This window comes from Rhinolophus sinicus, linkage group LG13, assembly GCF_036562045.2.
Source record: "Rhinolophus sinicus isolate RSC01 linkage group LG13, ASM3656204v1, whole genome shotgun sequence".
NCBI classification, from domain to species: Eukaryota; Metazoa; Chordata; class Mammalia; order Chiroptera; family Rhinolophidae; genus Rhinolophus; species Rhinolophus sinicus.
Genome location: NC_133762.1, coordinates 46,535,792 through 46,553,712, shown reverse-complemented (window position 1 = coordinate 46,553,712; position 17,921 = coordinate 46,535,792). Strand labels below are relative to the sequence as shown.

The 17,921-nt window shown below is 37.5% G+C and overlaps 1 protein-coding gene across 9 annotated transcripts in view; it reads right to left on the bottom strand.

Moving 5' to 3' along the window:
* Positions 1–17,921, bottom strand: part of PLCB4 (phospholipase C beta 4) — a 398,844-nt gene that overhangs the window by 213,343 nt on the left and 167,580 nt on the right. The gene's annotated exons all lie outside the window — the stretch shown is intronic.

Below are 17,921 nucleotides of genomic sequence, written 5' to 3'. Positions count from 1 at the left end.
CCTTACATGCCAAGTAAAAAGAAACCCTGCCTAGTCTTCCATTATTCATAACTTCTGCAGGCGACTTCCATCCTACCCCATGGGAGATAAGCGGCTGGCCAACAGAAGGCATCTAGGAGGTGGGGGTCTATGATTTTTATAAACTTCTCTCTCCATGTGCTCACTCAACTGAATACTATGCTCCTGCTACCCTGCCTTATCATACTCTTCTTACTGTGATCCCTGCAAATGTCTCTGATCTTCCATTTTTATAAAAATTTAGTGGTTCTCCTCAGATGGCACCAGCTCCTGGATTCCTATCTACCATAAAGACCATTACTTCCTCCACCCACTCTACCCTATTCACTAACTTAACTGTAGAAGATATAATTCCACAGACCCAGCTTTCCCTAACCACCACATCCTATCTTTTATGACGTGTATTAGACTTGGCCCACGTGGACTTCACCTAAATAATGCTAGCTGATGCCAAATGAGTCATTAAAAGATAATAACCTGGCAAAGATGAACCTCCAACCTTCTGCCTCCCTGAGACAAGGATAGAATCTAGCTGTCATTTTTGTCCTAGCCCTCAAGGTGATAACTCCATCCCACTTTACATTAATGAAGTTTCCGCTTTTTCACCTACTGGTGAGTACAAAAGTGCACAACTGGTCTGTTTTCATTAGATGTCCTTGAACATGACTTCACATCTACAGGGAATACTTCCAAGTCACCTAATAGTAAAAGCTTAGAAAATTGCTATTGAATATGACAAGGTAAACATTTTGTTCTTTTTACTTATAGTATCAATTACACACTCAAACTCAAGCAGAGTAATAAATATGTTCATTCGCAACCACAATAAAAATGCAATATAGTCATTCGTAATTTAGACTCTTAGAATATTTTAATTGATTACTGTAAAATAACCTATTTCAAAGTCATTAAAAATGTATGCTTATGAAGAATATTTAATCCCATGAAAATGTACACACATCATAATGTTCTTCGGGGAAAAAGTAATATATATATACATAGTATATGTCCAAAGTTTGATAACATAGTTTATATGGATGTCTGGAAATACTAGAAATAAATACAACAAAATATTACTAGTGGTTATGTCTGGATGATAGGATTACAGTGAATATTTCATTTCTTCTTTGTAATTTTATGAATGAAAAAAATCTTTTCAATACCCATGAACACTTATAAGTAGAGAAAAAGTAAACATTTTATATACATGGTCTACATTCAGCAATCATATTCTCAATTACTATGTACAGATGTAAAAGTTGGACAGTAAAGAAGGCTGATAGGAAAAAATTGATTTGTTTCAAATATGGTGTTAGATGAGAGCCCTACAGATACCCTGGTCTACCAGCAAGATGAAAAAATCAGAGCAAATTAAGCCTGAAACATCACTGGCGGCAAAAATGACAAAACCTCAGCTGTCCTATTTTGTGATATCATAAGAAGGCAGCGTTTTTTGGAAAAGACAATAATGCTGGGAAAAATAGAAGGAAGCAAGAAAAGAAGGAGACCAAGTATAAGACGGATTAATTTCATAAAAGAAGCCAAAGGCATGAGTCTCCAGGAACTGAGCAGGGCTGCTGAGGACAGGGCATTGTAGACATCACTCAGGCATAGGGCCACCAGGTGTTGAAGCCGACTCAATGGCACGTTACACTCACACATTCAGCAAATTAAAAGGATTCATGCATCTCCTTTGTTTTGATTGTCCGGCTGGAAACACAGGTCATTACATTAACTTGATTTGCTCACATGCTTCTTAAATTATGTGTTTGAAATAAAGTACATTGGAGGAAGACTGCTGTGTTCTTTCAAAGTACCTCAGACTGAAAGGATGAGGTAAGGAGTAGATTGTCGGGTTGGTCTGAAAGTCATAACACTTGCCACTTGGACTAATATATTTGGGGTGGGGTAGAAGAAAAATGATGGCTTTAATATTTTTTTGTATAATGTATCTTTTTTGAAATTTCTAAATATGTTCTGTTCTATGAAAGCCCTGCCTATTAGAACATATTTAAATATTTACTTTATTTCTTTAAGTATTTTCATGTGGAAAACACAGAAAATGATCAAGACTACTAACAGCAATTTATTTCTCTGAAAATTTATAAAGCAAAAATATAAAGTCTCCACCTTCTGCCTTTTCAATCAGATTTCTGAGACACAATGTTACCAGTTATTGCATATGTGTACACATAGGTATATGACATATATGTGTACGGCAGCATATACATGTATATGTACATGCATAACTACAAAATAGATATACAAACATATGTGCTTTTTAAAAAATTAAAATGACATCAAACTTTACATAGTTCTTTGCAGTTTGCATTTTTCAGAACACAAAACACGTATCTCAAAGGGAGCTATTGAATCGAATGGCATATACTTTTTAAAATTCAATATAGCCAAATTACCCAAACAAACAAAAAACCCTGCAAGATAACCCTTCACTTAAAAACTTTTAAAAAAAGAGTAAGATTATGTTTGTTATTGTAAAAGTAATAAAAATAAAAACTAAAACTAGCCAGGAGCCTGGAGTGGGAGGGAGAAAAGCTTTCAAAGTAAATGGGGTGTGTTTTTCTTTTCCCCTTAAACTGGGTGGTGATTAAGAGTGTTTACCATCTTGTTATTCCTCATGCTGTTCATGTGTCTTACAAATATCCTTTTGAAACTGCTCAATAGTTAATAAAAATAATTTTCTAAAAGATGAAAGTTATAAAAGAAAACGCTTTCTTTTTCCACTGTGCCCAGCCCACCTCCTCAATCGATCATTTTTGATTTCAGTTCTTCTAGTGTCCCTCCAGATCCCCACAGCAAGGATTGTTCAGTGGAAATAGAGTGTGAGCCACATGTGTAATTTAAAATTTTCTAGTAGTCACATGAAAAACAAAAAAAAGTGGTAACATTAATTTTAGCAATATATATTCTTTAACCAAATATATTCAAAGTATCATCAAGTCAACATGTCATTAACATAAAAATTATTAAGATAGTCTACATTCTTTTTTTTGTACTAAGTCTTTGAAATCTGGATACATCTTATACTCATAGCACATGTCAGTTTGAATGAGCCACATTTCAGCCGCTCAATAATCACACGTGACCAGTGGCTATTGAGTTGGAAAATGCACTTCTAGATAATATGCTAGACCCTTCTTTCTTGGTCAGTCAACTTAAAAATTATCATTTGACTCCATAGTAGGCCATTCTCTCTATTTTGCCTTCTTTCCATCTCTGCTAGTATTATTTCAATATTTTGTTTTTCAATTGAACATTAGCCTTGCATTTAAACTTCTCTTTTTTAAATTCACCAAATTGAGACAGTCTTAACCTCCCCCTCTTCTGTACAATGAGAGATTAGGGTTCCATTAGTTCCCTTTACCTCTCCTCCCTTTTGTGTCTCCCAACCTTTTTCCAGAAAACTATTACTTTTACATTGTCAAAGTTTCACCATTTATATACCTTGTGCTGTACTACAACTTTTTTGCACACTGATTTTGTAAATTGGAAAATGAGATACATTTACAATATGAAAATTACGTAACAATTATTCTCTGCAGAAATAAGTAGTGTTTATGACTGTAGAGAGAAGGCCATATAATACTGTCATTAAATGTGCATGACTCAAAGAACCACAACAAGGAAACTGAGGAGAGCCCTAGTTAAATATAGTAAATTTACCTGCTCATTGAGAAGATGCACACATTCTGTTACAGAATTTCATTTGCTTTTAAGATTTTAGAGTTCCCTAAAAACCCAAGTCTGAGGTTGACAGCTAAAAAAAAAACACAAAAAAGATTTGGCAAAAAACCCTTGCCTTGAAAACATTTTTAAACTGCATTCCTTGGTTCAATTTATCTACCCATCCTTGGAACCCATATTTCTCTCTTTTGTTTGCTGCATTCATTCTTTTAGGAATGATCTGGGGTGATCGAATGTTTTAATTCTTATTTGTCTTAAAATGCTTTTATTTTCCCTTTTAACTGAGTTTGAAGTTTGGGAACAGAATTGCGGGTTCAAAATAATTTTCCCTACAAACCATGAAGGCATTAATCTCTTGTCTACTAGAAATCATCTTTGTGTTCAACTTCCTATCCCACTCCCATTTCCGGAATCTTTTAGCATCTTCCCCTTTTCCTTGGTGTCCTGAAATACCATGAAAATGTGTTTAGTTACTGGTGCATTCATGTGCTTATTCTTACCCATCCTACTTTGCACTCAGAGGGCCATTGTGGTCTGAAGATTTGGAGAATTTAAGTGTGTGTGTGTGATTATTTCCTCCATTTCTTTTTCAATTTTCTTATTCTAGACCCTCTGTTGGGAGATGTAGAGCATCTATATCTGGACTGATCTAGTGTCTCAACTTTGCACTCATTTTCCAACCCTTTGTCTTTCAGTTCTGCTTTTCTCAAAGGTTTCTTCACCTTTTCTTTCAGCCACCATATTATTTTTTTAAGGCATCAATTTTACTTTAATTTCCAAGAATTCCTTCTTGCTCTTGAACTATTCCTCTTCCATAGGAATCTATTGTTCTTAACTATCCCTAATGATAAATTTTAGAGTTACTCTAAGGGTTTATCTTTTTGCTGATTTATTTCTGGTTTTTCTCTCTCAGTCAGTAGGTTTGTTCATGTTGATCCTTCTCTTTTAGCTGCTTGTTTTTGCCTGAATATCTGTTGATTCTGGTTTGTTCGATCATATTAATGAACGACCCGGAAGCCAAACAGGAATGTGATCCAAATCCTTATCTATATGGCTTCCCCATTTCTACTCCCCAAAATGGGGACCATCAATTCCTGGACACCTCTGAAATAAGTTTTTGTGATCCTTAAACCTGGTGCCCCTAAGAACTAGGAACCATTCTGACTTAAAACTGGGTTTTCTTGTTGCGGTCCCAAGAGTATGGCAGATGAGGGTTTAATGGACATTATTTCAGTATTAGGTTTCATCTGAGAGACAAAGGGTCGTGGTTATGACTTAGTCATAATGGCTACATTGAAACAGATTCTGGAATTAATTCAGTATTACAGAACTTTGTTGAAGCAAAACTCATTTCACTTACATTTAAAGTCTAAACAAATCCATGAACGAATGTGTTTATTTTCATATTATTCCCACTTGTACCATTTGAAGATATCCTACTAAAGCCATAAGACACATTTAAAATTATATACATATCTCCATCCTTTCTGATTATGGAGGTCTATGCCAAAGAAACAGCAAGTGACCTACTTCTAGAAAGAGAATAAATACCCCCTGAGAGGGGAGGGCAAAAATCCCAAGAGATACGTAAGTAAAAACAAAAATGGTCTTTGTGTGCCTATTTTATTGCTTTTCTCTCAAACTTGTATGAGAACCATATTTTTAAAATGTTATTGAGTAACTGTTCTCTCTTAAAGTACTGCAAGTTCACTACTGCTTGCCATCAAATCTTGCTCTAATGTGCGATCATCCCCCATCAGAACAAAGATTTGTTTACGAAGCTGAATGTATAAGTTGCCTTCTCTTTATGTCTTTATGTCAGCTTCACTCTTTCCTCAAACCTTGCTATCTCTTATACTAAGGGTCACATCTAAACAAAGTTCTCCAAAACTGAAATCCTCACGAAAATATATTTTTGAAGAAGTCAATTCTGAAGTGATTATACATGCACATTACACAACATTCACATAAAAAATGAGAATAATGTTATTTAATTTTCCAAATCAGATGGAAAACACTGCTAAGACTGAGGATACTTACAAAGATATGCTGTCCAGAGGAGAAGACTGTACATTGTTAAATATCTATAACGAAATGTAACAGTCACCAAAACAAGACCAGATGCTTGAGCAGATGTGCAACTTGCCCACTCAACATCCTTTCTCCTGATTTCAGTGGGTGATAAAAATGAACTACAATTAAAATATACTTGCTAAAAATACTTGATTCCTGATGCATCTTTATAATTAGAGGTAGACTTGTGACCCTGTTTAGTCCAATAGGAGATATGTTAAGATTTGGGGGTAAGTTTCTGCTTTTCTAATATAGATACAATTGCTCCCTGTACCTTCTTATGTTTTCTGCTGGGAGTATGCTTGTGATACCTGGAGATGCTGCACCTATTTTGTAACCAGGAGGCAATGAGCATCAGGATAAAGGCTTATAAACTAAGGATGGTGGAGGATAAATATAAACTGAGGCTAAATCCCTAAGCAAATGATTTGGCTCTTGAACCAGCCCTGGACTACCTATCTCTGAACTTTTTGTTATGTGGAACAAATATGAACTTATGTGTTTAAATACTTTCTGGTTCACAGAACTCACTCCTGACTAATGCACTGATAATACCTGAGCTTTTATTACCGCTCCTGTTATCTGTGTACAAGAACTTTAATGCTTGACCAAAATGGAGATGACTCTCTTCTATAAAATTTCTTTTAAATCTTAGATACAGGCCAATGATCCCTTACCAAAACCCCTTCAGGTCTGGTATGTTTCAAATTCAGAAATGGAATATGGTACATATATTATACATTGCGCAACAGTCCCAACAGATCAAGGCATCACCCTTTTGTTAAGGGGTTAGCCATAAACTATGGTCAGTAGGCCAAGTCCATACTACAGCCTATTTTTGTAAATAAAGTTTTGTTGGAACACAGCCATGCTTTCATTTACATAGTGTCGCAGGCTGCTTTCCTGCTAGCTACAACGGCAGAGCTAAGTAGTCGCCACAAAGACAGGATGGTCCACAAAACCTAAAATATGTACTACTAATATCTGGCCCTGTAGAGAAAATGCTTTCTGATCTCCAGTAAATACAACAGTATTTATGCAGTGACACCTATGACTATTCACTCTAAGGGGGATAAATAAATACTATATATAATCTCCTGTTCATTCAGGCATAATTTCGCCACTGAATTTATGCCAAACTTAAGGAAAAACTAAGTTTTCAAAGCTTTAATGCTTTCAGAATTATGGATAAAAAGGACTGAGGATCTGTAGTAGAGAGGTGAGAGAAGCCATATTTCAGGGTGATCTAACAAACCGTGGAGCGTTCAACTCACTAGATAATCCTTTAATGTCTGAAAGCCCAGAGACTTGGGGTATATATTGCTCTTCTCTGAGTCTGTTTCCAAATCTGTCTATTGGAACCAACGTATTACCAGCTCTGCCTAGGGCCACAGAAGATCGTGAGATTATTTCTGAAAGTTCTATCAACATGGCAAGGCACAACATACCCATGTGCTCTGTATATTATTGGGTAAATTAGATATACTTCACTATACATGCAGGCAGAAATATATATTTTACTAGATAGCATGTGTATTTAATTATTTGCTTTCCTTCTTTTATTGAATACAATGTTTTATTGCAGAAATGTCAAAATTTGTCTAGCCCTCTAAACTGTTAGGTGGTTCCTGATATTTCTTAATTCTAATACGAGGAAGTTAACATTATACTTTTAATATTTTGCTGTTGTACACATAATTTCAGCCATATGCACCACATTTCTCAGGGACCTTCTCTGAACAGCCTACTGGACCACTTCTAACAAATAACCAAAAATTTCATGGGAAATTTTTCACCATATTCTTTTTTTACTGCAATATAAGTATTAGAGAAAAATTATGTAAATGTGAATAAATGCAAGTAAATGAATAAATCATGGAGTAGAATATACAACTCACATGCAGTGTAAAGATAATAATACCTGGGGGGAAAATCTTGGCTGCCTAAATATCACGGGGAAATCATTCACTTTCCTCTGCTCTTAAGTGTACTTTGCAAGTGCTTTAACTTCAAAAAGCTCTTAGAGTTTGGGGAAGGCTTGCGGGTACCACTTGACAAGTGCAGGCTAGCTACTCCACAGGCCTCCTCACAGAGCATTCGTTCCACGGGTGGCCACTGCTTTCCAGACTCTGCAGGTTCAGATCTGAGCTCAGACTTCATAAGGCTTCAAGCAACTGATTCACATTTAAAAAGCCAGGACACTGAAGTTTTTTTAATGCCAAAATATTAATTTATAAGGAGAGAAACTATAATAACTCATAAGTGGATTGTGTTCTTTGACCAGTGAAAATATTCGCTGCTTACAGACAATAATGCATACGAAGAAACTATTCTCTTGTGGGTAGTACCGATGATAATCTGTCCATTTCTGTCTGCTTCTTTTTCTATACTTCTATAGTTGACCTCCCTCTCTTTTAGCTGATGTATCTTTGGGTAAAGCTTGATATAAAATCATTCATTTGCTCAAGAAAATATTTACGTGGTTCTTTCAATGTTGCTGTATATTGAGAACACAAATATGATGTAGACATGATTCTGTCTTGTCTAGGTTAAAAGACAAAGGGGAAATAAAACATGTACTTGAATAATAACCAGTTGAGACAGTGTGTCTTTAAAACCTTATGAAATGCACATGGATCATTTCTGGTTTAGGGAATGTGGTAGGCAGAATAATACCAGGTCTCACAATTAAGTTCACGACCTGGTTACAACGATGTCACTAACTTTTTTTTATATCAGAGGGATTATTTATTATGAATTTGTACCATCTGGACACTTAACCAAAATAGTTAACCAAGTTTTCTATTTGGAAGTGCTGAAAATGCTGCGTGGAAAAGTTAGATGACCTGAACTTTTCACCAACAATTCATGGCTCTTGCATCACGACAATGCACCAGCTCACACGGCACTGTCTGGGAGGGAGTTTTTAGCCAGTAAACAAATAACTGTATTGGAACACCCTCCTTACTCTCCTGATCTGGCCCCCAATGACTTCTTTCTTTACCCAAAGATAAAGGAAATATTTAAAGGAAGACATTTTGATGACATTCAGGACATCAAGGGTAATACGATGACAGCTCTGATGGGCATTCCAGAAAAAGAGTTCCAAAATTGTTTTGAGGTGGACTAGGCACTGGCGTCCATTCAAGCTCCCAAGGACAATACTTCGAAGGTGACCGTAGTGATATTCAGCAATAAGGCATGTAGCACTTTTTCTAGGATGAGTTCACAAACTTAACTGTCCGACCTGGTAGCTGCCTAAAGATCCCCACCTCCTAATGCCCAGAATCTGTGAATACTTTATGTTACAAGGCAAAGGAAAATTAAGGTTGCAGAAGGCATTCACATTGCTAATCAGTTGATTTTAACATAAAAAGATGATCCTGGATTATCGAGGTGGAATCAATATAATCACAAAGGTCCTTAAATGGGGAAGAAGGAGGCAGAAGAGTAAGAAGCAGAGACGACATTGTGAGAAAGATTCCATAGTACATTGATGGTTTTGAAGATGGGAGCGGCCGGCCACAAGCCTAGGAACACAGGTGACCTCTAGAAGCTGGAAAAGGCAAGGAAACAGATTTTCCCTTAGAGCCTTCAGAAAGGAACACAGCCCTGCCGACACCCTGGTCTTAGCCCAGTGAGACCCATTTCTGATTTCTAACTCCCAGAACTGTAAGATAATAATACACTTACGTTGTTTTAAGCCACTGACCTTGTGGTGATTTCCTACAGCAGCAATAAGAATACAAGGGATCAGTGAAAATCTTGTTAATGAACCAGCCTAGAAGTCGGGCCTTAAGGAATTTGAAGACATAGTGTGATTCTCAACAAATCAAAAATCAATATATGTAGTTCTTAAAGTGTTAAAGGATTCACTACATCAGATTTAAATTTTAAACCCAATGAAATAAAAATAAATAACACAAATGCTTTATGCAAATTTTACTGTAATTAACGTGAGACAGAATTTTTTATACTTTAATGATATGTATAAGAGATGTCAAAATTAATCACTGAAAAACTAGGTACTGCTTTGATAACTTGAAGTGATTACTACATTTTATTCCCAATCTTATAAACTATCTTTTTATCCCATCCATATCAAGAAACTATGCATATTTCGGTTACTACGGTATGTTAAAAGATTTCCAAATGTGGTGTTAGTTTCAACCAAATCAGAAAGCCTCAAAGTCAAGAAGATTTAGAGGCCTTTGAAGATTTAAAATAATGTAAATGTCAATCATATAAAGAACTGCCAATGTTCATGTCAACATAATTCTACATGAGTTTTAATCATAGTATACATATATAGTATATATATATATATATATATGTATATATAATACACATTTTCTGTATGTGTGTGTATATATGCATATATACATATATACACATACATATAGATACCGTAATGAATACATATATAGAGATATGTAATATAGATGTTTATCTTAGCTACAGAATTATAGAGCTAATGGATCATTGATGCAATTAGAAACACTGTCTACAATACTTAGAAACACTGTCTACAATACTGTAGTTCTTAGTATTATAAGGACTCCTGTACTGACTCAGCTTGACTATAATGACAAATATAATGCTGTAAGCCAGTGCCTTGTAACAATGAAGGGTTTTTAATGTGTTGTTTTCCAAAGAATGAGTAAAAATATTTCTCCATAATTTCTATTGAGAGGAAATGGAAACTGCACTAACAACATGTCAGCCCACAGAAATCAGACCATAGTGCAACGTCAAGGAGTAGAAATCTGATCAAGGGCCTGGAGGGCCTGCCTCCTCAGCAACTCCAGGAGACCTGGGGTGTGTGTGTGTATGTGTTTATTACTATTAGTAGTAGTAGTTTCAGGTGAACAAAACAATGTAATAGTTAGATATTTACACCCCTCACAAAGTGATAACCCCCCTTCCCCAACCTACTATCCCTCCTACGTTGTATATAGCTGTTACAATTCCATTGACTCTATTCCCTATGCTGTACTCCATATCCTGTGACCGTGTGTGTGTGTGTGTGTGTGTGTGTGTGTGTGTGTGTGTTGATTATAGTTGACATTCAATATTATTCAGCTTCAGCTTTAGGTGTATAGCGCAGTGTGTTTTATCATAATTGCTGTATTCTGCAGTTTGTTTCAGATGGCAAGCTGCCCCAAGGCCCTTTGAAAGTAAATAGAGGGAATAAACTCTACAAGTAACTATCACAAGTGATTATTCAGAGTACACTATATGCAAGCAACTTATCAATCCAGTGCCATTTAGAGAACATTCAACTAAACAACTCAAGTCAACTAAGCAACTGCGTGGCAGGGTTAGAAACAGAAATGTGTCCGAGTGGGGAGCATGGGTGACATATCAGGGCAGTTCTAAAGCTGACCCAGGAGGCATCAGTTTCCACAATATGGGATGGGATACGGAAGAGTTTTCTGTTCCCACTGCACTTACAGAGGTTGTGCTACTTTTCCAAAAAAGTTTTCCATGATGTGTCTATAGTACCTTAGGTGCTACAGCACACATGCAAATGTCCTACAATTTCCTGCCTACCTATAACCTCATAAATTACTTTGAAACGCTTAATGTCGGCTCAGACTTACATGCTGACAACTGAGTTGCACAGACTTGTCTGAGAGCTCTTTCTAAAACAAGCTCTTCTGCCTCTCTTAACCTGGGCTCTAGAGAATTCATGCAGCTCCATGAACTAACATGGGAACAAACTTACACCTTCATTTATACTAATTTACCATTAAAATCTAGAATTTTCTTCAATAATGGGCAGAGGCAAAAACAAACAAATAAATAAACACAACAAACAAACAAACAAACCCATAGTGGTATTAGCAGGATCTGTGATTCTGTCACCAATAGAAACCACAGATATTTTAATATCACATTATGGTTGTTGAAGTATCTTGAAATGCTGTATACTCTCATTACTAGTTTGAAATTATAGTAGCTCATAAACCTACTACTAGACTTTATTATTTTATGCATATTCCTATACTACAATTCATAATACTTTGATAGTTGTAGTGCAATAAACACAATTTCCTTGGTAATCCTACATATTTTATTTTACCGTGTTTGCCCGAAAATAAGACCTAACCAGGCCATCAGCTCTAATGCATCTCTTGGAGCAAAAATTAATATAAGACCCGGTCTTATTTTAACATAAGACTGGGTATAATATAACATAATATACTATACTATACTATACTATACTATACTATACTATACTATAATATAATACCGGATATAATATATAATACCAAGTCTAATATAATATAAGATCGGGTCTTATATAACATAATATTAGACAGGGTCTTATATTAATTTTTGCTCCAAAAGACGCATTAGAGCTGATGGACCGGTTAAGTCTTACTTTCGGGGAAACACGGTATGCATTAACAAGTATTACTCTGCAAAGGATCCACAGGCTTCCCCAGATGCCAAATGGGTCTATGACACAAAAATATTAAGACTACCCCCACCCCAAGCTAGAACAACTAGTCAATTCACCCAATCAATTTCAATTTTAGTCAAATCGAATGACTGGGATCATTAAATAAAGGACAAAGCAATTAGAGGTATTTCCCCTTTCGACTTATTTACTCATTCATGCAGCAGACAGCAGAATAAACCAGTGCAGGTGATGTGGGAGATACAATGATGGAGAAAGTAATGCTGTCCTCAAGTAGCTCAAAGCCTCAGAATAAAGAACTATACAGATACCAGTACACAAACAATTTTACTTCAAGGGTATTAAGTGTTGGATTAAAGAACTAACATTTGCAATTGAACATCACTGAAAGTTGTTAGCCAGAGGCGGCTTGAACGAGGTTTTCTTTAGAAAACTAACCTGGTAGGGCAGTTTGTAAAGTGGGCTGGAGCGAGGTTGAGGTCATCGAGAAGATAATAATAATTCTAACAAGAGATACCATGGGCCTGATGGAGTAAAGTGCCAAGAGAGAAACTGAATGGTGATTCAGAGCATAGGGCTGTTACCTCATGCACATGGCTTCATCTAAAACACCCAAAGAATTTAATTGTCAATAACAAGGAAATGTTTAACTAGACTAACTTAAGATATATTATGTATTATCATGTGATTATTTATGTATTGCATTATACATATATTCACACATATTGTAGCGTGCAATTATTTAGTGTTTTCAACAGGTTTATAATAACATGGGAAAATGTTTTGTCATGTTATGTGAAAAAGCACTATAGAAAATCATACAAATTTATAAGGATATGTGGATTATTGCAAATATGGCTTCAAGTCTTTCTCTCTTCCCGTATCCACACCTGTTTTAGTTTCCTGTGTCTTCCATAACAGGTTATCAAAAACGGAATAACTCAAAACAATATAAATTTGGGCTGGCTGGATGGCTCAGTTGGTTAGAGCGTGAGCTCTGAACAGGGTTGTCAGTTCGATTCCCACATGGGCCAGTGAGCTGTCCCTCCACAACTAGATTGAAGACAATGAGCTGCCGCTGAGCTTCCGGAGGGGCAGCCGGATGGCTCATTTGGTTAGAGGGTGAGCTCTCAATAACAAGGTTGCTGGTTCAATTCCCACATGGGATGGAGGGCTGTGTCCCCTGCAACTAAGGATTGAACACCGTGACTGGACTTGGAGCTGAGCTGCACCCTCCACAACTAGCTTGAAGGACAATGACTTGGAGCTGATGGTCCCTGGAGGGGCACACTATTCCCCCAATATTCCCCAACAAAAATTAAAAACATATATATATAAATTTATTTTCTCACAGTTTTGAAGGTCACAAGTCCACAATCAAGGTGTTGGCATGGGCACATTTCCTACAGAGGCTCAAATCCCACTTCCGTTGGTTAAGGCGTTCCTTGGCTTGAGGCCACATCAGTCCAATCTCTGCCTCTGTCTTTACATCACCTCCTTCTCTTCTGTGGTTCTCAAATTCCCTCAGCCTCTCTCTTCTAAGGACTCAAGTGACTGCATTTAAATTCCAGTTGGATAATAATCCAGGATAAACGCTTCCTCTAAAAATCCTGAATCACACCTGTTGCTATATAAGGTAACATTCACAGATTCCAGGGATTTGACATGGATTTGGGGCAACTTTTCAGCCAACCACAATGCTCTTTGTTATGTGATTTTTGTGGCTCCTTCCATCAAGGGGGGATTCCATTCCTTGCCTGCTAAATCTGGACTGACCTTGGGACTTGCTTTGGCCAACAGAATGCTGCAGAAGTAATCCTGCGCCAATTCCTAGTCTAGGTTTCAAGAGACCATGCCCACCTCCAGTGTCTGTCTCTCTCTCTCTCTAATTGTGAATAACAAGAAAATGTTTAGCTAGAATAACAATATAAATTACGCATTCTTATGCAAAAAAATCTGCCTCCACCATGTGAACAGGCCTGGGGCAGCCTTCCGGAGCATGAGAGGCACATGGTTCTGTCAACACATCCTCAGTCTATAGTTGGCAAACTCCCAGAGGTGTGAGGGAGGCCATCCTTGACCAGACAGCCACCAAGTAACACATCAGATGATGGAGACATATAAGCAAGTCCAGCTGAGACCAACCAAGCAAATCCATTACTCATAACTGACCAATACCCTCACAGACTCAAGATTAATAATAAATGCTTAAATACTTAATCTACTGATATAGGTACCATGGTGCATTTTCTTTATTGAAAGAAAAATAACAACCACTACCACTTACTGTTGGAATCTGAGCACTGCAAGACTGAGTGCCTGTTATTCTGCAAACTCAAAAGGGAACGTCATTTAAAGAACAAATTTAAACTTTTCAGCAAAACAATAACAAAAAAATGTAACTCTTGCTAAATACTCCTTATTTTATTGCTCATCAAGTAAATATATAACAGAGTCCTGAGTAAACTGACAAACCTGTTTTTTTAACAATAACATGAGATTTATCGCCTGATGCTTCAATCACGTGTAGACTGAAATGATGTCACGTTACCTATTTTTACCTATTTTCACCTAATTTTTTTCTTTGGGAGTTAAGAAAGAATTTTAGTTGATTTTCGTTTCCGAAATTAAGTTTTTAAAAGTAACTGATCAATTGAATCCATAATTCCGATAAAAGCTAGTGGTCGAATTATAAATTTCCCATGACTAAATCTTTGTCTTTACTAGCAGAGCTAAACTGATTTAGAGTTCAAGTTTCTCAAAAATATTTTGGAAATGTTATTATGTTCTCTGTGAGATTATATGGCATTCTTTTTACAGCTTTTTAATTGAACTTAATTTGCAATGGGAAATGAAACCTAATTCTCTTGGGGGTTTCTGGAAGATGTGGGAAAGTTCATCTGGGTAAAGAAAGAGAAATGATTCATGACTAAGATGTAGTGATATTACAGAATATCATCCTTTAAAGCTTACACTGACACCTTAAGATTAGGGGTCACAGAGAGGGACAAGACATCATTGCTCACAAGGGACAACTCCTCTCCCACACATGACAATGAACTAACCATTCAACACCAGCTTTTGGCTAAAACAACCTATGAATGCCCAGGATACATACAGATTCAAGTTCTGAATAATGTAAAGTAATATTTAAAGAGGGCTCACTATGTTCCAGGCACAGTTCTTACGTTTTGGATAAGTGAGCTCAATTAAGCCTTGTGACCACCCATGAGATATTAATTAATAATTAATAATTCCCATCTTTCAGATGAGAGAGTTGTGGCACAAAGTACCTAGCCTAAAGCCACACAGCTGAGAAGTGACAATGTGGCGATGAGAAGTCTGATTCTAAAGCATCCCCTTAACAACTGCCTCTATATCCAAGTTCTGAAAAACCAACCTGCCAGTTAAGCTCAAATTGAAAACAACAACCAAAAGACTATGAAATGTATAAAAAGTAAGGACGTAAAACTGCAGGTTCAAAGAATCTTAGAGAAGTCATTAAAGGGCCTTGAGAATTAATTAATCTGCTCCAGCCCCCTGATGGCAAACGTCTCTCTACACTGCTCCTTCACAAATACAGGTTGGGGGTCTGGCTGCATTAGGAGTACATGAAATTTCCAAATGCATCTGAGACCGCTGAGAATCACAACATCACTCAGAACCCCCACTGAAGTCATTTATTGACAGGAAGTCTTGTCTCTTCATAAGAGAAGTTTCTTCTGGGTTAATTTGAGCAGCCATGAAGAACAGCTCAGCTTCATTCCCTTTAAATAAAATCCTTCAAACTCTTAATCCCACCATTGTCCTCTTAGGGTTCACAAAATCAATTTCTTGAACCTTTCTTTCTAGAATTTCTATCCTGCTAAAGATTGTCATTGTTCTTCTTTGAACCCTCTAACAATTTTTCTATGCCTCTTTTTAGGGTTTCCAGATAAAACACAGAACACCCAGTTAAATTTGATTTTCAGATCAACAACAAATGGTGTTTTAGTATGTCTTGTATATAACATAAGTATGTCTCAAATATGACAGAGGACATACTTATACTAAAAAAATGATGTGTTAATGATCAGAAATTCAAATATGACCGGATACCCTGTATTTTTATTTACTAAATCTTACTATTCTATCTCTTTTAAATCTGTCAAAACCACACTCGGTCCTCTAACTCAGCTGTCTCATACTTGAGCATGCATCAGAATCATCAGAAGAATTGCTAAAAGAGAGACTCCTGGGTCCCAGCCCCAGAGGTAGGTCTGGTGTGGGGCTTAAGAACCTGCATTTCTAACAGCTGGCCAGGTCCTGCTGATGACGCAGGCAGGTCTGGGACCACACCTGGAGAACCAGTACTCTAATTCGCTCGTTTGGGTAGAGTGTGGGGAAGGAGCACCTCCATCTACAAAAGCCCCAGCTAATCTGCATGAACCCAGGACAGAGTGTGAGAGTCTCATATAGGCCCCCTGAGCCCTCTTCCCTCAACCCTTGGAAATCAGAAAATGCCAAACTTAGGAAGCTTGAGCCACTGTTCATATTGGATTAGATTCCCTAAGATGGAAAGGACCTCTCCAAGGTTCACATAAATTATCATCCTGAGAAAAGCTTGTTAAGGGACCCATGAGCCCTCCCTTTGTTTTTATTTGCCTGTAGGAGAATGTGCTCCTTTCCCCAAAGCCTGGAGGGGGTTCCATCCCAATTCCTCTTCTTAAAATCTGATCTCATGATGATTGTTTCTGATGCATCCTGGTGAATCTCCCAGGAAGCATCAAAGCAATCTGCCACAGGCTCCTGTACCAAATATTGTGCCTGGGGGACAGTGCAGTTATTTGGTTAATATCATCTCCCATGAGTCTAACCAAATAACTGCCCTGTCCCCCAGGCACAATATTTGGTACAAGAGCCTGTGGCTGATTGCTTTGATGCTTCCGATGAACAGCCTCTCTGCATCCTTTTCCTTTGTCCTGTAACTTTGAGGTCTCTTCCCATTCTGACTCAGGGGTTGGCCTTGGGACTTGCTTTGGCTAACCAATTGAAGAAGTGACATGTGCCGGTTCTAAGCCTGGACTTCAGAAGCCTTGCACGCTTCTGTTCCTTCTCTTGGCACCTTGCTCAGCTGACATGAACAAACACAGGCTAACCTGACAGAGCATGAGAGACCCCATGGAACAGAGCTGAGTCACCCAAGATAGGCCAGCCCCCAACTGACCCATTTAGCTGGCCACAAATGCATGCGTCAGCCCAAACAAGCCTAGACCACACCAGCAAAAAGGCCCTGCTGGCCCATAAGTTTGTGACCAAAAATAAATGTTAATTATTATAAGCTGAGGCTCTGGGGTGATGACCGTGCAGCATTATTGTGGCAATGGAGAACTAATACAGTGCCTGACACTCTAGTTATGCCTCCACTCAAGTCTCTGATTCTAAGAAATTCATCAAGACTCTTCCCTGTCTGGCTCCTACCGAGACCTGCTCTCTAGGGAAGGAGCTATCCTCATTTGGGCCTCTCCAAGTTATGCCCTTGGCTTCAAGCTTCCGGTTTCCATTGGCACTCTGGGCATAGTGCTTGAATGCATCTGCTGATTCATCGCATAACGATCCTGAATTGGAAATCATATTCCGTGTTGGTCAACGCTAATCTAGTTCTTTCATTTCCCTCTCTTTTATGCTTGGCCAATTTTGTTTCCCATTCTGCTTTTGG